We start from the raw sequence: 25,133 nt of genomic DNA, 5'->3' as shown, positions 1-25,133 counted from the left end.
GAATCGCAAGAGGACCAGTTAAGCCTATGTAAACCTTGCATAGCACTGGGTTCATTATGGAACTAGCAGACATAGTGAACAAGAACATTATCATCCTAATATAGCACCAGAACTGACGATGCCATAGGGAAGACCAATTTGAGGATATAGGAATAGAGGACAAATGACTTGATGAGTTTATATCAATGACTTTGAGGAATTATATGAGACTATTTGGTGGATTATGAGGCTTTCATGTTGGCAGATGAACTTGGTGGGATCATGATTATGGTGTAGCATAACTTTCCTTACCCTTGAGTAAACTCGATTTAGTAGGACAATTATGATCGCAAGCTGGAATTCTTGGAAGTATATGGATTTAACTTAGCCATGTGATATAGATAGGAGACAGTTGATATTACGTAAATGACTTGGGGGAAACATGTAGGAATTCTCGTTGGACATGAGATTTGGATTTAAATAGGTGATCCTAGTTGAGTATAGGTGGTGAGTAAGTCTACATGGTTCGGAATAAATTGGATTTGGAATGATGATCTCGATCATGATATCATGTTCCTTGGAGGACAATAAACTAGGAGATTGGATTAATTGTCGGAGATGATATAAGCTTGACCTTGGAGTTTACTTGACCATGATAATGGAAATTGGTGGACTGACTATAGAAGAGATAGCCTTTTCAAGTATTTGGGGACTGTAGGACTTTAGGAGATCATGTGGAACACCATAGACACTGGATTTGTAGAATTAAAGGATTATGTAGTGATTAATGGAAGTTAACGGGTTGTTGGAGTTGATTCATAGGAAGGAAACAAGATTTTGGAGTGGCATATGACGTGTTTCCTTAGGATAGAGATACACTAACATGGACCTTGGAAGAATAGGATGGGCACTTGGATTGTCATGATTTATTCCCTCTTGGAAGCTTGTATGCTCTACCCATGGATTTTTAGGGGTAGCCATACAAATAAGTTTGGGGATCATAGACATATATGATTTTGTCAGACCTCCTCTCGGGAGTCACGAGTATATAGATCACATGAGTGATGATTGGATTTGGCCTATACAAGATGATGCTTTCGGTGGTATAAGGTTATTTGTTTGAAGGACTAGATAGACTATTGGCATCTCAGAAACCGTGCTTAAGGATAAGATAATAAAATCTTCACTCGCACACTAGAATCCTTGAAACCCTTAAGCCCTACTAAGCTACAACATGGTCGGATCAGGACCTTAGGGCCTTGACACTAGATCTCGAACACCTTGGCCCACACTCAACAAAGACCACCACTAATTCCCCATCCTACTTTATGTACCCCGTGAACAAAGTCTTCATGGAGTGCTTAGACAAGATAGTTGTCATCATCATTGGTGACCTACTTGTCCACCCGAAGACGTAAGAAGAGCCATTCAGCTAGTCAAGGAACATTTGAAGACTGCCATGCCAAGGAGGAAGAACTACACCAACCACCATCGTCAAGAAGTGAACTTTCTCGTCGAAGACCAGGTGTATCTGCAAGCCACCTCTCTCAAGAGAACCAAGCATTTTCATGTCAAGAGAAACTCACACCAAGATTTATCGACCTTCTCCAAGATCACTACAAGACAAAGAATAGACGGCTACCAGCTAGAATTACCACCTGAGCCACCCACTATGCACAACACTTTCCACGAGTCACAGCTTCGGAAGTGCTTCCAACTTCCTAACCAACCCGATCCCTACAAGGACATCGATCACCGAGCCATCGACCTCCAGCCTAATATGACTTAAGTAAGAGACCACAATAGCAATATGGATCAAGTAGGATGTCATACCCGAAGCCACGCCATCGAGTACTTCAAGGTTCAATGGAGCACCACTCGGAAGCACAAGCGGTATGAGGACGTGAAGACTAACCCCGGATCCAGTTTTCGTATTCCTTTCCATGACTAGTTTGGGAATCTCGGGGACGAGATTCTTGTAAGGGGGGTAGGTCTGTCACACCCTGATTTTCATGCCACAACACTTAAGCTAATAAATCATGATAAAGTGTGGTTTGACAAAAACTTTTGCATTATTTAGCTTTTATTTGGAATTGGTTTTATCTCTGTGTTTTTTCAAGTGCTCTTTGAAGTCAACACAACTCCCCCTCCCATACTTCATCTCCTTGCCCCAAACTTCTACACAATGATCATGCCATGTGTATAGTGCAATATAGTATTTTCTTACAAAAATAATTTGGCTAAATGGTATTTTCAAAAATTAGTTTTCCAAAAACCCCTGAATTGAGGTTTGGACTGCAAGTACTTGATTTGGGGTGTGAAAAATCTTTCAAAAAGTATATTTGAATCCTATTAGATATAGGACTCCCATAAACCACAAAAATATCATTTTAAAAGTTATTTTCCTATTTTATTTAAAAGCTTTTTCTTAAGGCCAGAAATGGTCTTTAATAGGGAAAAATTATTTTATTGTTTCAAAAATATTTGACAAAAACCTAGAGAAACTCAGTGGACATATATTGTCCATATATAAGAGTTTCAACACATGGTCATGTTCAAAATAATGGTAAAATCCCTCAAATACCCTTTCTGGATATTTCAAGCTTTTGAAATATTTACAAAGGATATATTCCCCAAAAATTCCAAGAAAATTCTAGCATGTCACATATGACATGTTGGATGATCTTGCCAAGTCTCATGTCATGGAGAATAGTATAACCCTATGAAATCCTCTCAAAACCATTTCTGTCCATTTTGAAGTTTGACCAACTTTACATTGACAAACATGTCCAAATGTTCTAAGACTTAGTGCACATGCTCAAATGGTCTAATTATTCATCTATACCAAATGCAACAAGTTGGAGAGAATGTTATCTTGATCAAAGTGCCCCAAAACCCTCTCTGACCAGAATCAAATTTGAACAACTTTGTACTACCAACTTTCTCTCCTTGACCCCAACTTTTCTGAGCATGTTCACATGACCAAATGAGGCCACTACACCAAGTGGTTCATCAAGGGGAAGTGATTTTCTCAACTATATCTACACAAGTTCATTTCTGCTAATTTCTAGGGTTTACAAAAGTTACATTGTGAACTTTGCCCAAATAAGCTCAAAATGGGTGTAAGGCCCTAATTATATGTGCAATTTCACCCTGTGGAGTCTCCTGCCAAATGGAGTTCATTTGCTTAACCAAACAAGCATCAAACACCTTCTGCCATTTTACTAAAACCCCTGTTTTCACCTCTTCCACTCTTCTCCATGGCCTACACTTTTTACCACAGCCCCTCCTAGACCTCTTCTACCTCCAGTAGGAATGGCTGCATCTCACATCAATAATTGAGGGATGAAACCACCTCTTTTACCTCTCTGGACAGCCCTTGCACCCCTCTTCCTCACCTCCCTCCTCACTCTAGTGGCCACCCAAGGCATCCAAGGCTTTCCCCGCATTCTTTACTCCTCCCTAGAGCTACCAGACATGCTTGGCCGTGCCCACTTTGCCAAAAAAGGGCATGCCGGCCATTTGCACGCTCTGGAGCGCGCTATAGTGCGTTCCCGCACTGTAGCCGCCCCCTGCCAACCACCTCCGACCACCTCGGCTCTCCCCCTCACGCTAGCCGATGCTCCTTGACATCCGCAGCACGCTACGCCTCTGTCCCCCTCCTCCTTCTCCCTCCTGCTGCCCTTGCTCACATGCGCGCCGGCCGCCCCGAGAGCTCCAATGAGCGGCCTCACACGCGCGGCGTCTCTGACCCCTCCCCGCTCCCTCTCTTCTCCCCCTGGGCGTAGTTGACCCCCACGAATGCCCTAGCCTCGGCGCAGCACCCTCCCGAGGCCCGTAGCAACGAGCACGAGCTCCCCGGCGCACGAGCCCACGGTGGACCGCCGCTCGCCTATATAAGGCATCCCCGAGCCCCCCTCTAGCCACCCCTCATCCTCTTCCACTCCAAATAGCCCCACTGGGCCTCCCGTTCACTCCCAGAGCCGCCCGAGGTCGAGATCGAGCTCGAGCTCCGCCGCTTCGGGTCACCGTCGATCTCGCCGTACAGACCTCCTTTGCCCCCCTCTCTCTTGATCCGGAACCGCCTCACCTCTCTTACCATTTCCCCTCTGTCTCCCCTCTCTATTGCAGCCGGAATCGACCGAGGCAAGCACCTCCCGAAGCCCTTCCGTCGGCTTCCTTGTCCCCGGCGAACCCCTACACTCCGGCGACCAACTCCACCTCCATCCGAACGGCGGCTCCTCCCTGAGCACAACGGTACCACCCACGCATCCTCCCGTGCCCTATATCGCCGTCGGCGAGCTCGCCGTCGCCTCTGGACGGAGGTAGACGATGACGGCCATGGACCCTGTCCGTCAGCCTCACGCCCTGACGGGTGGGACCCACCCGTCGGGTTTAAAAATGCACGCGCGCGCGCACCGCTTCGCCGTCGGTCGAAGGCGTACTTCGCCTTTACGCATTTGACGTGGAAGCCTTGCGCGGGCTGATATTTCCTCTAGGCCTGCTGCACTGTGGCGTTTCTGGCCCAGTGGCACAGTGCCACTTTTCTTTTTCTTTTTCTGTCTGTTTTATAAAAATTCCATAGGATAAAACATTTATCCAAATGGAATAATTCCAACTCCTAAAATCTTAGAATAATCCCACCTATTTATTGATATAACTTTCATACCCATCCATTACACTTTTCTGCACTGTTCAAATTTAAATTCAAATTTGAACAATAAGATCTCTGTTTGAAAATCCACTACTCTGTCCCCCTAAATCCAAATCCAAAACTAGGAATTTTCCCCTTCTTAGTTTTCACCCTAGTATTTAACAAAAATAAGTTGACATTTTCTGAGCACTTTGGTTTTTTCTGTTTTGTTATTGCCTTATTTTTCTCGTTATTATTTTGCGACGATAGATTGCGTTGCTGACGAAGGAGTTGAACTAGAAGACTTTGAAGACCCAGAAGACTTTGTTGAGCCAGGCAAGTAGCCCTTTGACCATGTCTATGAAACCCTTTTTATGCATGACATATAGCACCATATTGTTGTTGCAACGGAATCATGATGAGGTGGAACCACTTTGATGGTTTGCCTCCGTTACTTCCTTGTTGATACTTGCACTGTGCATGACCCTACCTCCTTATGAGGGTTATGCCGGTGGGAGTAGATAGGATGCTAAAGTAGTGGCTACGCAAAAAGGGACGGGGATATGCATGGTGATGGAGACAAAGTATTTTCAAAAGACTTTTCGAAAAACCCCATCGGGTGCCACTTATGCTCGGGGGAGATGATGGGTTGGGTAACCACTTGATGATGAAGTGGTGTACTGAGGCAAGTGTGTGTGTTGTTTTTCAAAATGGATTGGTTTAAGTTGCGACCGTTATTCCAACCTTACATGCGCAACCACTCTACCCTTGTATGGGAAAGGGCATTATTGATTACCTAGGCCGATACTAGCTTGGAGCCTGCATTACTAGTGATGGGAGAGTTCTTGGTGCGCTCTCTCGGGACGGGGTCGTGCCAGGTAGGGCGGCCAAGAACATTTTTATGGGGCACCGGACACACCGTTGGTACCCCGTGCCAGTGGTATGTGATGAATATGGGAGCGAGGCTCCACAATTTTAAGTTTTGAAATGTTGGGCACAGGGGTTACTACCAATCGAGTGGACTCCATGTTAGTGTCGTCTTGGGAAAGATAGTGATCGGGTGCTTACCCCGGGTACTTGAGGTACCGCGGGTCGTGGATGACACGGAAGTTCCCCGGATCTTGTGGGTAAAGTGTGCAACCTCTTCAAAGTGTAAAACTATTCGAATAGCCGTGTCCACGGTCAAGGACAGTTGGGTAACCGCTCTTGGGCTACGTCCACATGTTTACAAACCAGTGTGTGTGTGATTGGATAAGTGGGAAGAACTACTTGGGTCAAGTCAAAGGACTTGACATGATTGAGTTGGGTTGATGCCCACTCTATTTATGTTGATATTTGTAACCTGTCCTCATGGTTAATTGAATTCTCCTGATGCATGTCATACAAGTTGTTGAACATGTCATTGCACTCAAAACTAGCTTTCCGCAAAAAATTACCTATATCATGCATTGTTGTATCTTGAACCAAAACATGGGTTGCTTGCGAGTACATTCAAAGTACTCATTGGCTTTCCACTGGTTATTTTATTGGCCAGGCATGAAAGACAAGATATATTGAAGAGTTCTTTGGTGACGATCGTGCGAGCTCGGATGCTTCCCAGTCAGAATGCCTGTAGGGTTAAGGCAGATGTCATGGGTCCAAGTTATTATTCAAGTTTTCCGCTGCGAAGTTATACTCAAGACTTGACCATAATGGTCATAATTTATGTAAGACAGTATGTATGGATGTAAGACTCTTGTTATTCAGCTTCTGTGTGTTCAGTGAGCTTTGATCTCTGGGATCACTGTACACGTGCAATAGGTGATCATGACTCATGAGTCGGGGTCCCCACAGGGTGGTTCCTTGAGGACTGTCGCCATCTTATCCAGGATAGCGTGATGCCTGGCCTCTTGAGCCGCCAGGATGCTCAGTAGGTGGCGCTGGAAGGTGACGGCCGCGTTTGGCAGGCCAAATGGCATGCGAACGTAGCTAGGAGGTGGACCCTCGCACCGACCAACGTGCGAAGGACAGAGGCGTTCCTAAGATGCGGCCATGTTGAGCCCTGGAATGTCAATGCAGACGTGCAGCCAACCGTCCTCGCGAGGATGGGAGGTTACGCCAAGTGGTGGGTGGCGTTCGCCACGTTTAGCCCTGGCCTCCTGAAGCTCCTGGGTCACCTTGATGATGAACTCCTGAGCGCCGGGCGCTCCTCGCCCAGCGCCCTCTTGAGGGAAACATGCGACGAAGCACGCCTCCACATGGCGACCGAGCGCCTCCCACGTGATGTTGGCTAGGTCTGAGGCCCTCCAGAAGAGAGCCCCGATCCTTGCCCGGGGAGGGCGCTGGGTGCGCCTTCCTATGCGAGGGAGGGAGGCGCCCCAGATGTGGGCGTAGGTCCTGAGGTGGTGCCACTGGAGACGCTGCTCTCTTGAGGCCCCGGGAGGAGTAGCTGCTTCTTCTTTTTGGGGATGGCCTTAGGATGGTACGTGTTGCCTTCGTTGTCGGGGTCTTTGATCGCAGCGGCTTGGATGGCGTGCTCAAGGGAGCACACCGCATCTCTTTCTTCGCAGGGGACCATGATGATGCCTCCACTCCCTGGCATCTTGAGGACGTTGTAGCGATGGTGGGTCATCGCCATAAACTTGGCCAATGCTGGATACCCGAGGATGGCGTTGTACGGCAGGCGGATGTGGGCGACGTCGAAGTCGATGAGCTCGGTGCGGTAGTTGTTATGCTGGCCAAAGGTAACAGGGAGGCGGACCTGCCCTATCGGGCGGTGGAGCCGTCGGTCACTCCTGAGAAAGGCTTGGTGGGCTGTAGCTGATCGTACGGCACTTGGAGGCTGTCGAATGTCTCGATCGACAGGACATTGAGCCATGCGCCACCATCGATGAGGGTCTTGGTGACTTGGATGTTGCTGATGACGGGCGAACAGAGCATCGGAAGGACGCCGGCGGTCGCCGCGCACTTGAGCTGGTCCGCCGAGCTGAAGGTGATGGCGCACTTGGACCACCTGAGCGGGCGCGTGGCCTCGAGCCTGGGAAGGGCTGCGTTCACCTCACGAGCAAACTTCTTGAATATGCGCTAGGAGCTGGGGCCTAACCACCGCCCAGGATACAGGCGATAGCGCGCAGCTCCTGGAAGCCCCCATCTCCCTCGTCCTGGTGGTGGTGGTCGTTCCTCCTTGGTGGTGGCAGCAGCGGATGGAGGCCAGCATTGCCCTAGGGGCGGTTCTCATGAGGCTGGTCACTCCAGGCGCCCTCGCGAGGCTGGTCCTTCCAGTGGTCCTCGCGAGGCTGGTCGCGCCACTCCTAAAGGGGGCTGCGGTCGTCCCAGTGTCCCCCACTGCGTCCTCCTTCTTGGCCATAGCCCCGGTCATTGCGCTCGGGGCGCCAACCGAAGCGTCCACCCCAAATGGCTCTGAGCTCTTCGTAGTCGTCAGTGTTGTGGTTGTGTACGTTGTGGAAGGCGCAAAACGGACGGCTGCTCTTAGATGACTCGGGGTGGTCCCGGCCGCGCTTCGAGTCTGGCTCCGCCTCGACCACGGCTACTCCCTTGTGCTTCACGTCCTCGGCCTTGGCTTTCTTCTCTTCGGGGTTATCATCATGGAGCTCGAGGAGGGAGAGGCGCCCCTCCTCAGCTCTTGCGCACTTGGTCACCATATTGAATATTTCTAGGGCCGAGCATAGCTCTTCATGGATGGCGAGCTCCTCCTTCATCTTGAGGTCGCGGACGCCATAGGAGAACGTGGAGATGATGGCCTCGTCTGTCACCTTGGGGCTCTTGAGGCGGACGCTATTGAAGCGCTAGATGTACTTTTGCAGGGTTTCCCCTGGTTGCTATTTGGTGCACCGCAGGTCGCCTGCGGCTGGCGGGCGATTGCGAGTACCCTGGAAGTTGGCGACGAAACGCGTGCGCATCTCGCTCCAGGAGGAGATCGATCCCACGGGCAGGTTCAGCAGCCACGAGCGAGCGCCATCCTTGAGAGCCATGGGAAACTAGTTCACCATGACTTTTTCGTCGCCGTTGGCCGCCTCGATGCTCAGCTCGTAGAGCTGCAAGAACACCGCAGGGTCGGGGGTGCCATCATAGCGCGGAGGTAGATCTGACTTGAACTTGCCTGGCCAAACGACGATGTGCAGCTCAGGAGTAAAGGCTCGGCAGCCCGCTGTGGTCACCGGAGCCCAACGTGGCGGTGGAATCTGGTCTTGGTACCCACGCACCACCATGGTAGGCGGTGCGCGGTCTTGACGTGGTGGTGCGGGGAGTGCAGGAGTGTTATCTTGTGGTCAAGGGACCTCCTGGCAGCTTCTTTCTTCGTGTGTGTGGGAACACGGCATGGCGGATCACGCCATGGGACCACGTGTCTTGGGGAGAGGACACCGTCTTTACACGGAGGAAGCGAGGGCGCTTCGTGAGCCGCGTGTCTCGGCGCCGTCTTGATGCAGGGCGGCAGAGGCGCTCCGTGTGTTACATCCCCCGTGGCTCGAGGCGGGCGAGGCAGCGAGAAGGATGGTGCAGAAGAGTCCCCAGCGGCGCTGATGAGCTAGGCGATGCGGTCCAGCCAGTCTTCATAGAGGTCGTCGACCGGGCGGTAACACAAGAGCTAGCGTGCCACGAGCAATGCAGCGTGCGCATCCGTGGGCGTGTGACGAGCCTGGGACGACGAGTCGGCCGGAGTCAGCGATGGGGTGGCGGTGCGGCCGTCCCGCCGCACAGAGGGGTGCAGCAATGACGCCTGCTGCTCGTTCGCTGTTGGGTCGGTGGCGGTGTTGGCATCAGGTGATGGAGAACGGCGGGGAGTTCCGCCAATGGGCACCGTCTGGGCGACGCGGGCAGGGAGGGCGGCGCGGCGGTCAGCACGGCCTCGGCGAGCGTCTGACATGGATGCGATGGAGCTGCGGAACGTGGATCAACAGAGGGTAAGCTTCAGCACGCCCCTACCTGGCGCGCCAAATGTTGGATTACGGGTTCCGGCAAACCATTGAGGTTCGAACACTAAGGAGCGCACGAAGATCTCTCTCCCCCAAGCTCACGCACTCGCGACGATCTCGAAGCCTAGTCGCCGAACCCAAGGAACAATGGACACAAGAGTTTATACTAGTTCGGGCCACTATTGCGGTGTAATATGCTACTCCAGTGTAGTGTGGTGGATTTCCTTGTAGGCTGGGGATGAACAAGTACAAGGGAAGAACAGCCTCCTGAGGAGAGGTGTTCTTGAGCTCGATGAGCTTGTGTGGTTGGGGATGATCTGAATGATCCGTCCTCCTCTACAGTGGTGGCTAACCCTATTTATAGAGGCCCGGGTCCTCTCCCCAAATATTAGGCGGGAAGGGATCCCACAACGGCGAATTTGAAGGGGGACAACGAGTACAACTTATCCTATCAAAAGGTTGTCTTCGTCTACCAAAGGCTCTGGTGGTGAGCAGTCGTGGGCTCTGTGATGACCTTCGTCTTGCTGACCTGCTGGTCTTGGTCTCATTGCACCGATATGGAAACCTTTGCCCGACGCCTCGGGACTCCTCTCATGTGCCTGCCTCTTTAGCACCATAGAGGAAACTGGCACTTTGCACCCGCTGGCGCCCGCCTGGCCTTGGTTGTCATGGCTCACGTCACGTAAACCTCACGTGGTGCCCCTTGCCTTGATCTCTCTGCTCCTCGTGAGCCAGCCTAGTGAGGCTGCCCTTGTGGAGGTCTTGTGTCGTCCGCCTCGCGAGGCTTGGCCCTCGCGAGGGACTTAAGGATTGGTCGATGAAGATGGGCCATACTAGGCCGCTGGTGGAGCCACACCCTAGGCCGCAGGCAAGGAAGTCTGGGTACCCCTGTTCCAAGGACGCCGACATATATTGCGGTTATATGTTTGACGGTTGGGCTATCAAACGAACTCCGAATGCGACGAAACTTGGCAGGCGGTCTATCCACACTAAAATAAGACCACACGCCAACTTTCACCCCATTTCGATAACATTTTTATGAAACTTATAAAATAATATTTTAGAGGTGCCGCGGGCACGTGCGAGTGTGTCGAGACTTCGAGCGGAGAACTGAAGGGACGGGGGAAGCCTGCAACAAACGTATGCAAGTTTTGAAAAACTTGCAAATGAAATGCAGATGATGACATGGCCAAATGCAACACGCAAGCGAATGACATGGCAACAACGGAGAATAACTGGAAGACACTTGGCGCATCGGTCTCGGGGCGTGACAACTATCCTCCACTAACAGAAGATCTTGTCCCGAGATCTTAGGAATGAGACAGAAGAGAAAGAGGACAAGGAGGAATAAGAGCGCAAAAGAGAAGGTGAACAAGACCGATAGGACTCGGGTAGAAAAGAAGAACGGTGTTTATGACTAGAATCAAAATCTCTAGGAATAATAATGAATTCAAAACCACTCCAGTTAAAAGAAGATAGAAAAGGAATAATAATGAAGGAATTGGGATAGCATCCTGCTTGAACATGGAATGGAATAGAACATGAACTTGACAAGATTGAACGATACTTGACGAGAGGGACAATAGAACGCCTCCGGAAGAATTGAAAGAGTGGAATGAAAAGAACGGAGAAGAAAATGACAACTTCTACCACAATTGAGTTTGAAAAACATCCTTACGAAGAAGGATTGAACAAAGTTATTGGAAATTTAACAATGAAAGGATAAGCTTATTGTGGACTTACTGAAAAACATCTCAAAACTTTACATGAAATTATGCCACAACCAAATGCTTGAATACCTGAGAAGAATGAAGAAATGCAAAAAAATCCACTTTAAAAGAATATGGAGAATTAATTGCACTTCGAGACTCAAGAGGAAAACATACTTGAGCTCCTTCAACAAGAACCTTGAAGAGCACTTGCAGAATGATTTAAATTCTGATGAACCACCATGAAGAACTCCGGTAACAAAAGGATGATGAGATAGAAGTGAAGGATGAAAAGAATAAGATTAGACCTGCGATGGTTTAGAAGGGGGTTCCGACGAGATGACCAAGGAAACTTTGAACCCCTGAAAAGAAAAGATGGAAACACTTCAAACCGAGGATGTGATATGATGAACAAACTCCGAAAAGAAGAGATTGATCAACTTGATGAAATAAGAATAAGAATTATGTTATGCTTATCCTCCACCAATTAAATTGTTGAGGAGAAATAGATTTTCATAGTACTTATTCGCATTGGAAAAGGTTAAGGGGATATATAGCGCAAAACTTGGGAAGGTCTTCAACAAACCAATGGTAGGACTAGAAAGAACGAATGAATTGATATGATAACAAAGGAGAAGGAATCATGAACGAACCACCGTAAGAATTTGAAAATGAATGAAGAAAGAGAATGAATCAGCAGGGGAATTAGAAAATGAACGAAGATACTTGAGTGAATTTAGATGCAAAAGAACGAAGAGATCGTGAACTGATTAAAGAATACTTGACAGAAGTGTCGGGATAATATGGAGACGAACAAAGAGGCATGGATATAGAATAACTGAGAGAACGAAGCTGAAAATATAAACGAAGAAATATTCCAAAATGTTGGCCTTCGGATGACCGAGGAAGGAAAATAACTCCTGAAATGCGTCAGCTGGATGAAAAGAATTACACGATTGGAATGATTTGAGAGGATGGCATGAATCTAGAATGATGAATCTTCGGGAGAACGGATAAGATTTAGTGGAAAACTCTTGTTTGGTCTTCAAATGTTGAGAATGACAACAAGGAACACCTGCAAAATTGTTGACATACTCCGGGAGAATGAAAAGCGAAGAGGTTGAGCCAACAATGAAAATAATTTGAAATCGATCATGGAAAAGCATTTGACTAATGAAGTTCATTCTTATGTCAAACTTAGAAAAAGAATTTGAGACTTACTCCGAGAAAATTAGAAGAGTCAGGTAAGATCCTGGGAAAAGGCTTGTGGGTTAGGGATCACTAAAAGAAAACAGTATTGGAAAGGATTGTTTGAATGAGAAATGACGCACCAGAACGATTGAAAGACTTGAGTGAGGTGACAACCTCGAATTAATTGAATGCAAACATGAATCTTCTGAGATGTCTTTGGAACTTCGGAACAATTGAATGGTGAGAGGCGAACGATCAAGGGGAAACATCTGAACCAAGGGAAGGAATATGATCAACCCGAAAAACTTTAATTGAATCCACCGGAGAGAAAACAAGATGAACAATGATGAACTTGATGATAATTCACTGGTTGAGACAACTGAGGAAAGACTGAAGAGGCTCCGCAAAAATGAAATTGATACTCGAATAGAGGCTCAGACTCCATGAAGAAAAGGGGGTGGGAGGGCGGGAAAAACAAGGTAACTTGGAAGGAGGAACCGACGAATAACTTGAAGAGAAAACACCAGTTGAAATTATTAAGGAAAGAATGCAAAGGATTCGCATGAGTAGGATGGATACTCAATTATGGACTCTGGCTCTGAGAAGAAAAAGGGTGGGAAGGTGGGAAAAAGAAAGACTACTTCATCCGGGGGAACAATGTCATTGAGAGAGAACCGATGATTGATCTCATAAAAGACGACGAGGATTGAATGATTCGAACAGAAGTGCGCCGGATGAAAAGAGCTGACATCGCAACGAACGAAAATTAATTGCGCGATCCTAAAAAAATTGAAGGGGAAGAGGAGTATATCAAAACACCTACGTCAAGATTTCTCACCAGAGCACCTGTCGGCTTTCGGGTTCCGGCAAAACCCTTGAGGTTCGAACACTGGGGTGCGCACGACAGTTTCTCCCCCTCTAGCTCACTCCCTCACCGCAATCTCAAGGCTTAGCGCGTCGAACCCGCGGAACAAGGGACACAAGATTTGTACTGGTTGGGGCCACCGATGAGGTGTAATACCCTACTCCAGTGTTGTTACACCCACGATGCGGCTATATCCCCCACATGTCGGAGCATGACTTAGAGGCATAACCGCATAGTAGGCATGTCGCAAGAGGGGTAATATTATAGATCCCATGTACTGAAAAAGAAATGGATAAAGAGCTGGCTTACAATCGCCACTTCACACAATACATAAATATAGCAATACATCATCCAGGATACAATCAAGATCCGACTATGGAACCAAATAAAGAAAGACAACCCCAAATGCTAGATCCCCGATCGCCCCAACTGGGCTCCTCTACTGATCGTCCAGAAAATACACATAGTAACGTCCCGAATCCATGACGAACTCACACTTGAGTTCGGTCACGTCCCCTACACTGGCATCGTCGGCACCTGCATCTGGTTTTGGAAGTAATCTGTGAGCCACTGGGACTCAGCAATCTCACACCCGCGAGATCAAGTCTATTTAAGCTTATGGGTAGGGTATGGTAATGAGGTGGAGCTGCAGCAAGCACTAGCCTATATGCTGGCTAACTTATGCAAATAAGAGCGAGAAGAGAAGCAAAGCACGGTCGTAAACTAGAAGTGATCAAGAAGTGATCCTGGATCTACTTACGTTCAATCATAACACAAGAGCCGTGTTTACTTCCCGGACTCCGCCGAGAAGAGACCATCACGGCGACACACGCGGTTGATGCATTTTAATTTGGTTAAGTGTCAAGTTCTCTACAACCAGACATTAACAAATCCCCATTTGCCCATAACCGCGGGACCGGCTTTCAAAAGTTCAAACCATGCAGGGGTGTCCCAACTTAGCCCATCACAAGTTCTCACGGTCAACGAAGGATATTCCTTCTCCCAGGAAGACCCGATCAGACTCGGAATCCCGGTTACAAGACATTTGGACAATGGTAAAACAAGACCAGCAAAGCCGCCCGATGTGCCAACAAATCCCGATAGGAGCTGCACATATCTCGTTCTCAGGGCACACCGGATGAACACTACGTACAACTAAAACCAACCCTCAAGTTTCCCCGAGGTGGCGCTGCAAGTGGCTCTGTTTTGGACCAACACTCAGAGGAGCACTAGCCCGGGGGTTTAAAATAAAGATGACCCTTGAGTCTGCAGAACCCAAGGGAAAAAGGCTTATGTTGCAAATGGTAAAACCAAGGTTGGGCCTTGCTGGAGGAGTTTTATTCAAGGCGAACTGTCAAGGGGTTCCCATTTTAACCCAACCGTGTAAGGAATGCAAAATCAAGGAACATAACACCGGTATGATGGAAACTAGGGCGGCAAGAGTGGAACAAAACACCAGGCATAAGGCCGAGCCTTCCACCCTTTACCAAGTGTATAGATGCCTTAATTAAATAAGATATATTGTGATATCCCAACATAAACATGTTCCAACATGAAACAAACTCCATCTTCACCTACAACTAGCAATGCTATAAGAGGGGCTGAGAAAAGCGGTAACATAGCCAAACAACGGTTTGCTAGGAAAGGTGGGTTAGAGGCTTGACATGGCAATATGGGAGGCAAGATATAGCAAGTGGTAGGTATCGCGGCATAGCAATAGAGCGAACAACTAGCAAGCGAAGATAGAAGTGATTTCGACGGTATGGTCATCTTGCCTGAAATCCTGTAAGGAAGAAGAACGAGTACATGAAGAAGACAAACGGACGAAGTTGAACGGATCCTCACAACTCCGGAACAAAACCGAAGCTAACAAGAGAAGCAACCCAGAAAGAAGCAGACAACATAGTAAACAACCATCACATAAACATGGCATGATGCACAACCAAGTATGTTGCATGTTCGGTTTAATGAGGCATGGCATGGCAAAGTGCACAAGCAAAACTACAAGTTAAGTGGAGCTCAATATGCAACGAGTTGCATATTGACGAAACACCACATTCAATTATTTAGTTCTCTCCTGTTTAAACTAGTCAACAAAATTAAATGTTGTTTAAACATGGCAAGAGGTGGAGCATAAGTAAACTAAACATTTAGGCAAGTTTAAATGAGGCCGGAAATAACAAACAACAATTCCGGTAAATCCCCATATGCATTTAGCAATTTGGTGCAACAACAATTTTAAACATTTAAATGTTATTATCATGATGCGAATGACATGTGCAAGTTTTATGCAGTATTTATGAAAATGTTGACATGATAAGATATGAGGCCTTTGTCATCGTGGCGGAAACGAAACGGGTGCCACGACAACGAATCCAAAAATGATCCCACGCAACATATCGGTTCCGGAAGCCCGTGGAGATACCGGTGCAAAAGGAAGTGTGACGGGAGCGTGTCATGCAAGATGATGGGGTGATCCCGGTTGCCGGGTTCCCACGGGTGGACGGCATGGCAACGAGGAGGAACATGCAAGCGACAATTTCAAACACCGTGCAAAACGCGGGGTTCATCTCATACAACACATGCAAACGTTCTCGAACGGTCGTCTCGGGGTTATACCTTCGAAGCGTGTGTTTCGGGCGGAACGAATTCGTAGAGGAAGTAGTCGTTCACGGGTCGTCGAGGGAAGTAGTGGTTCATGTCCGTAGATGGTCGGGGTCATGACATGAAACTTGACATCCACGGGGTCTTCAGCGATGGTCGTGGTATATGTTTCATAGACGTTCGGGCGGCGGTAGTGGGACACGTTTTGGAGGGGAAGTAGTGGTTCACGTTTCGTAGTCGTTTGGGGTCACCGATAGTTGTACACAGTCGTTGTTGGACTTGACGGATCCACTGCCTCCGGACATAGTGGTACATGTTCATTTTTTGGAGAGGTACTTGGCGTTCTTCGGTCATATGTATTTGACGTTTTTGCTACCTGGGTCTTCGGCGACGGTCGTTGCACACATGACATTGGGGTATTTGTCGGTCCGGTCTTGACAGAGTAGATGTACATGTTGTCGGGGCTTGTCGCATCACTGGGCGTAGTCGTACACGTACGGAGTGGAACTTGGCGTGTCCATGTACTTGGCCGTCTCCGATTGCACGGAGATGTAACAGGACGACGACGGTAAGTGTAGTGTGACCCCGGGTCTACCGAGGTTTGGGAAGAGCCAAACGAAGCAGCACCGTGGCTAGGTTTTGGCGGTCAATGAAGAAGGTCGGTCAGCCTCGGTCTTGCGTGCAGCAAGGGAAGGAGCAGGGGCTCGCTGAGCTTTGGCGCAGGATGCAACCCACGTCGAAGCAGAGAGGAGACGAACGGCGCTGCAGGGTCAAAGCAGAGGACGTGGTCGCGGGGGGGGGGGGGGGGGGGGGGGGGGGCTCATCAATGGCGCCCTGGCCTTCGGTGCACAACGGGGCGGCGAGGAGGGGTCTCTCCGGCGAGCTGTGGGGCGGCCAGTGCTCGAGGAGAAGCCGAGGAGAGGCCGCGGGCGGCTGGATTCGGCCGGAGGCGATGCCCTACGCGCGGGGACGAGAACGAGAGGGAGTCAAAGGTGGTGTAGGGCATGGCAGGACGACGCTTGGCGGCGGCGAACTTGGAGGCGGGGCAGCGTTGGGCGCGCAGGTGGCTGTGGCCGGGTGGCATCGCCATGGGAACAGACGAGGCGTGAGTGAGGACATGCTCAAGGTCGCGAGGAGACAAGGACGGCGCTCCTACTCAGGGCCCTGGGCGTGCAAGGCTGCAGCAGAGGGTGGAGGAAAAGCGATGGTTGCCAGGGAGAGATGGGGATCGGCTGAAGGAGTCTGGCGGCGCTGGGAGATCGAAGAGAGGGGAGGGGGATCGAGCATGGCCTCCTGGCTCGATGCGTGCGTGAGCGGCGGCCTGGAGGGAGACGAGGGAGATGCCAAGGGTGCTCTAGGGTTAGGAGGGGCAGTTGGGCCTTGGGAGGCCGGCCCAGCGGAGAGGAAAACGGCCAGGGGCCTGATGGGCTACTCTCTCCTACTCTCTTTCTCATCTCTAAACAGAAAAAATAAAGAGAAAGAAAAAAGGGAAGAAAAGAAAGGTTAGAGAAAGAGTTTGGGCATGGGGATAATTTTCCCGGACTCGAAAAAATGTGTACGATCCAAGAAAAATGGAGTGCGCATTTTTCAAAGTTTAAATTCAAACTCATTTGATTTAATTTCAAATGGTTCGAATAGGAAGTGAGGGTTAGGAAGGTCCAAAAATGTTCGGATTTTTGGTGGAGCTCCGGAAAATGATGAAAGAATATATGGCAAGGTTTGAGGAGCAACTCGAAGCAGAAAAGACTTGAGAGTTTTAAATTGCAAGTGTGTTTGCGGTAAATTCCAAATAATTGGAATATTTACTATAGCTCTCTAAATATCGAGAGGATATGTTGTCAAGAGGATCACCATGTGAATTCCCTCGGTTTAAATGGATCAAAGATCCATACGATTTGATTGTTCAGAAAAAGATGGCATGATGACATGATGCAATGCACATGATGCAAAGATGAATGCAACAGACAGAACAAATCACATAGCGAATCTCGGATACCCTGGAAGGCATCTGAAGCTCCGGTCTTGGGGCGTTACAACACTCCACCACTACAAGAGGATCTCGTCCCAAGATCTAGGATGGCACCGGGGAAAACGGAAGAGGAAGGGGAATAGGTAAAACTAAGTTGCTTCTTTGACAAACGAGTGAAACCAAAGAACCTTGAAAGTTTGAACAACTTGAAAGGAATAATACCACGGAGGTGATCGAAGTTGAAAACACTCCGTTAGGAAAGAGGAACAAGTAAGAACAGATTCGGACAACACTCCGGTTGAAAGAGATGCAAGACTTGATAAGATGAAAAGAACTTGAGCAGAGGGCACAACACTCCGGTTAACTGGATAAGCAAAGGAAAGAACATGATCTTGAAAAAACAAGATGATGGGTCGAAGAGAGCAACATCACAATGCCTCCGGGAGAAATGAGAGAATGGACTGGAATGAACGGAGGAGAAAAAATATCTTCTACCTTGAATGAGCTTGAAAAGCATATTTAGGAGAAGGGTCAAACGGAGTTGTTGGAAAACCAACAACGAAAAGAGTAATCTTGTTGTGTGCTTATAGAAAACATCTCAAAGTCTTGAAGTGAAATTCTGCCACTAACGGAAACAATAGATTGGATTGATATGAACAAGGAGACGAGAAGCTTATTTCACCAGTAGGATACATGAAGAACTTGGGTCATTTATAAGCACCATAAATAGTAACAATCCTTAGGGAAAGCTTTAGGTGAAATATAACCCAAGATAACTCCAACGAAGAGAATGATGGATTGCAAAGCATCACCTTAACCAAGAGAAAATTATGGGTTTAAAATATCTCATTCTCAACAACTTGTGAATCATGAAACACGAAGGGAAATAGTCAAGAAAGACATAACACCACCTCAAAAGATAAGATAGGAAGAACTGCACTTAGAAAAGCAAGATGAAGAATACTTGAGCTCCTCTGGAAAAAAAATCTCAATCAACACTTCAAGAAGGAATTAAATCCTTTATGAACCATCATGTAGAGTCTCCATGAGGAACTCCCGTAAAAAAAGAATAACGAAAGAAAGAGAAGTTTAAAACACAAGGTGAAGCCTTGCGATGATTTAGATGGAGCTTTGCGATGAGATAAAGAGGAAAAACTTGGAACTCAGGAAGAAAGATAAAGCATCTCGAACCGAGAATTTGATGAACCTCTGGAATAAGGAATTTAATATCCTTGATGAAACTAGAATAAGAATTATATTATGCTTATCCTTCACCAATTTAAATTGATGGCACATAATGGATTGCATACAACTTATTCCGGTAGAAAGGATTAAGAGAGATATCGATAACTTGATAAGGTCTTCAACGAAACACCGTTAGGATTGAAACAACGAATGAATTGATATGGTAATGAAGGAAGAGAAAACTTGAACGAACCACCGTAAGAATTGAAAATGAACGAAGAAAAGATAAGGAAACATTGGGAAGAATTAGAGAACGAATGAAGACACTTAAGGGAATATAAATATAAGAGAACGAAGAGACCATTAACTGATGAAAGGATATTTGATCAATGCACCGGTAATGTTTGAAGAAAACGAGTGCTGAAAGCTGGAATGAATAATCTAAAATGATGGGCTCCGGAGAATCAATCTGAAAAGACTCTTGAATTGCTCCAGATGGGTGAAAAGAATTCTCACAATCGAAAACAATGATGAGAGGATGTCATAAAGCTAGCACCATGAATCTTGAAGAGAATGGATCAAGATTTAAGAGAAACTCTTCTTCGGTCTTCAAATGTTGAGAATGATGGTGAGAACCACCATGAAAGTTGATGAGACCCTCCAGAAGAATGAAAAAACAAAGAGGTTGAGATACTCCGGGATGAAAATTAGAAAGGTTGAACCGTTGATGACAAGAATTTGAAAGATCTTGGAGAAACCTTCTGACTAATGATGAATCATTCTTACGTCAAACTTCGAAAATAATTTGAGAATACCTCCGGAAAAATTAGAAGATTCCGGTAAGATCCTGGAAAAGACCTGTGGGTTAGGGCCCACTCGAAAGAAACACCGTTGAAGAGATTGCTTGAAAAGGAGATTGCACCGGTTGAGTTAAATAGCTTGTATGAGATAACATCCTCGAAAGAGCTTGAACGGATTAGTAGTGAAAACACGAATCTTCTGAGATATCTTCAGCACTCCAGAATAAATGAATAGTGAGAGGTGAATGATAAAGAGGTGCACCGGCATGGGAAAACATTTGAAATGAGGACATGATATGATCGACAAAGCTTGAATTGAATCCACCGGAGAAGAAAAAGAATGATGAATGATGATCTTGAAGCTCCGTTAGTATCTTCCTGAGAGTCACTAGATAAGAACATTGACGGAAAAGAATGGAGAGAGTTTCCCATCAATAAGATGGATTCTTCATTAAGAAATCTGAGTCCTTGAAGAAAAAGAAAGGGTGGGAGGGCGGGAAAAACAAAAGCAACTTGGGAACGGATGAAACGAACCACGTTGAGAAAGCTGAGATTGGGTCTTGCAGATGTTGAAAATAATCGGATCCACTTGAAGAGTAACACGCCGATTGAAAAATGATTGACATGACAATCTCGATTATCATGAAGGATTAGTATTCACATAGAAGTATGAGAACACCACTTAGGAAAGGTATGGAATCAACATTTGACTTCGAAGCAACTCGAATACCACAACTGAAAAACAAAACAAAGGATTAGCTTGCAAAATAAACCGGAATCAAACATATGATAGATCCCATATCGTATCATGTGTCTGTTGGAAAGATATTCTAGGAGCTACTGGAATTCCCACCTATAAAACTCCCGAAACTTTCTGGTTATGCAATCAGGTGTTGGGGATACATGGGAAGCATAATATCTCACCCAAAACTAGCAAATCCTACATCCAACTGTATCCATCCTTCAACACATAACCAAGAAACCTTCGAAAATCGTTTACCTCAACCTTCGAAAAGCATCCGTTATACGAGTTATGGCAATACTCCCGAACTCCCGCCCCAGTACTAGGTGGCGTCGAGGTTATCTCACCAACAACTGCATAAAAGAGATTTTCGATGTCAGCGAAACTCAGGTATTCCAGAACTGCAACGATAAAATTGTGACGACAACACCTTGGAGCTCAACTCCCCGGGACACTGCCACAACCCTTAGATGTCAGGAGGCACCAAGAACAATGTTCTCGTCACAAAACCATCAGAACTATTCCAAGATACCCGCGTGATCCTAAAAAAATCGTGAAATTTGAGGGGAGAAGAGTCAAAACTCTACGTCACGAGGCCTCGCTAGAGCGACGAAGGGACTGAGGAGTAAAAAGAATCCTACTCTCTGATATATATAATCCTAAGACTCAAAACATTTTCTTCTAGACTCAACAACGTCAGCGATTCGATCAAGCAGGGGGGCTCCTAAGTCGGGGATGGCTCTGATTACCAACTTTTTACACCCACGATGCGGCTATATCTCCCATGTGTCAGAGCATGACTTAGAAGCATAACCGCATAGTAGGCATGTTGAAAGAGGGGTAATCTTTACACATCCCATGTATTGAATAAGAAAAGGATAAAGAGCTGGCTTACAATCGCCACTTCACACAATACATAAATATAGCATTACATCATCTAGAATACAATCAAGGTCCGACTACGAAACCAAATAAAGAAAGACAACCCCAAATGCTAGATCCTCGATCGCCCCAACTGGGCTCCTCTACTGATCGTCTGGAAAATACACATAGTAACGTCCCGAATCCTCGTCGAACTCCCACTTGAGTTCGGTCGCGTCCCCTGCACTGGCATCGTCGGCACCTGCATATGGTTTTGGAAGTAATCTGTGAGCCACGAGGACTCAACAATCTCACACCCGCCAGATCAAGTCTATTTAAGATTATGGGTAATGTAATGTAATGAGGTGGAGCTGCAGCAAGCACTAGCCCATATGGTGGCTAACTTACGCAAATAAGAGCGAGAAGAGAAGCAAAGCACGGTCGTAAACTAGAAGTGATCAAGAAGTGATCCTGGATCTACTTACGTTCAATTATAACACAAGAACCGTGTTCACTTCCCGGACTCCGCCGAGAAGAGACCATCACGGCGACACACGCGGTTGATGCATTTTAATTTGGTTAAGTGTCAAGTTCTCTACAACCAGACATTAACAAATCCCCATTTGCCCATAACCGCGGGACCGGCTTTCAAAAGTTCAAACCATGCAGGGGTGTCCCAACTTAGCCCATCACAAGTTCTCACGGTCAACGAAGGATATTCCTTCTCCCAGGAAGACCCGATCAGACTCGGAATCCCGGTTACAAGACATTTTGACAATGGTAAAACAAGACCAGCAAAGCCGCCCGATGTGCCAACAAATCCCGATAGGAGCTGCACATATCTCGTTCTCAGGGCACACCGGATGAACACTACGTACAACTAAAACCAACCCTCAAGTTTCCCCGAGGTGGCGCTGCAAGTGGCTCTGTTTTGGACCAACACTCAGAGGAGCACTAGCCCGGGGGTTTAAAATAAAGATGACCCTTGAGTCTGCAGAACCCAAGGGAAAAAGGCTTATGTTGCAAATGGTAAAACCAAGGTTGGGCCTTGCTGGAGGAGTTTTATTCAAGGCGAACTGTCAAGGGGTTCCCATTTTAACCCAACCGTGTAAGGAATGCAAAATCAAGGAACATAACACCGGTATGATGGAAACTAGGGCGGTAAGAGTGGAACAAAACACCAAGCATAAGGCCGAGCCTTCCACCCTTTACCAAGTGTATAGATGCCTTAATTAAATAAGATATATTGTGATATCCCAACATAAACATGTTCCAACATGGAACAAACTCCATCTTCACCTGCAACTAGCAACGCTATAAGAGGGGCTGAGCAAAGCGGTATCATAGCCAAACAACGGTTTGCTAGAAAAGGTGGGTTAGAGGCTTGACATGGCAATATGGGAGGCACGATATAGCAAGTGGTAGGTATCGCGGCATAGCAATAGAGCGAACAACTAGCAAGAAAAGATAGAAGTGATTTTGAGGGTATGGTCATCTTGCCTGAATTCCCGTAAGGAAGAAGAACGAGTCCATGAAGAAGACAAACGGACGAAGTCGAACGGATCCTCACAACTCCGAAATGAAACCGAAGCTAACGAGAGAAGCAACCCGGAAAGAAGCAGGCAACATAGTAAACAACCATCACATAAACATGGCACGATACACAACCAAGTATGATGCATGTCCGGTTTAATGAGGCATGGCATGGAAAAGTGCACAAGCAAAACTACAAGTTAAGTGGAGCTCAATATGCAACAAGTTGCATATTGATGAAACACCACATTCAATTATTTAGTTCTCTCCCATTTAAACTAGTCAACAAAATTAAATGTTGTTTAAACATGGCAAGAGGTGGAGCATAAGTAAACTAAACATTTAGGCAAGTTTAAATGAGGTCGGAAATAACAAACAACAATTCCGGTAAATCCCCATATGCATTTAGCAATTTGGTGCAACAACAATTTTAAACATTTTTAAACTTGGCTTCGGGGCGAAGCCAATGGGCAAGTGCGGAGTGCCGCGGGCCCTAATAGCCAGCGGCCTCGGTTGACGCGTGGTGGTTGATTGGTCATGGGCATCTCTGCTTCCCCATGCTGCCTCGGCAACTGCCCGACTTGACGAGTCCCCGCTGCATGCAGAAAAAGGTTCATTATTACCTTAGATCATGGTGGCCGGCGGTTGGCCTCCTCTTGGCTATAAATGGGAGGGGGAGCGGAGCCCCCGTCACCCATCTCTTCCTTCGTTCCTTCTTCTTCCTTGCTTCATCTCTAGCAGCATCAACCATGGCGCTGATACGGAGGTTCTCGCCCGCAGAGAAGGGGAAAACCCCCCTCGATGAGCCTGAGCCACTTCTGCCGAAGAAGAGGCTGTCCCGTCGCCGCGACATAGTCGTGAGGCCGGAGGTGTCGAGGTCTTGGTGCAAGCGGCCACCTCCCGGGTATCCGCTGCCTCTGTACTCCCGAGACGAGTGCTCCGGTGGGAGAGGCGACGAACGGCGCCGCCCATGCCGTGGTCATGGTCGCCGCGCCGTGGTGACGCACTCGTTGCCCCAGGAGCCCACGCCGCGGACTCCTCGCACGAACTTGTGATGTGGGCGGCGATGCCTCCACGCACTTGGATTCGCTTCCCGCAGTTCTTCGCCGCCGAGGGGCCCTATCGAGCTTTGGCTGCAGCACGCCGACTGCGACACCCCAGCGACTGGAGCAGATGTCGAAGCTGTCTCCCCCTGGAAGATCTTCATGACCCGTGGCTGGGACAAGGTCACTCGATCGGCCGTGCGGAAGGCGCCCTCGCCATCCACTTTGAGTACGACGGTGCCTCCATGATGTTCTTCAAGGTCTTCGATGAAGAAGGCCACCGCTTGGAGTGCTGCCCTGAAGGGAGTCGTCAGGATGGCGTAGCGGCCAACGCCGAACCTGTCGCTGGCTTCACCAGCAGCTCCTCCAGCAGTAGCGACAACTCCTAGTGGTCCAGCGATTCTCCCGAGCTCCACAAGACCCCGGAGATGAGCGCGACAACTACGTACCTCCGAGCTCTCGCCGTGCCCGGAGTAAGGCCACAGCGTCCGGCCGCCGCCGTCGCTGATCTGGATGAGGTTGGCGTCGGCCTCCCGTGGCCCACTGTTGATGATGGTGTCGGCGGTGTTTGGCGCGTGTAGATAGGGCCCCTAGAAACTTCCTTCTTTTGCTCCCTGCGAGGAATCAAGACGGACCCCGTGGGGGCGTGTAAAGGGTCTGTAATGTCTTTTGTTGATATTGTCCTTACTATGAAAATTTGCAAACGCATGTCTTGTTTCGGCTCGGTCTCCCCTTTCCAACCCCACGGTAGCTTGGTGCTCTACACCGATAGGTCCCAGTCCCCAGGCAGGCTGCAGCTGTCGCTGGTATGCCAGGTCGCGATGTCGTGGTCAAGGCCAAGAGGTGAGCAGCCCGAGGTCCAGTGAGAGCTCCTGAGGCGGCATGATTCTCAAGAGGTCCCCTTTAGCACGCAGGCAGCTACCTAAAGGTTGGAAAGGGAGGCAACGTCACCGTAGCAGGGCAGCGAGAGGTGAGAATCATATGCCATAGCGCTCGGTTGACCCGGGTGCGAAACTTATGTTGGTAGTCCGGAGTTGTTTCCTCGTGTTGTGCCAGACTCGTGTGCCGACGGCCGTAGTGTAGCCAGGTTAGGCCCATGCAAGCCT

Source organism: Triticum aestivum, chromosome 1A (assembly GCF_018294505.1).
Source record: "Triticum aestivum cultivar Chinese Spring chromosome 1A, IWGSC CS RefSeq v2.1, whole genome shotgun sequence".
NCBI classification, from domain to species: Eukaryota; Viridiplantae; Streptophyta; class Magnoliopsida; order Poales; family Poaceae; genus Triticum; species Triticum aestivum.
The sequence above is the reverse complement of the archived record's forward strand: the minus strand, read 5'-3'. Positions refer to the sequence as shown.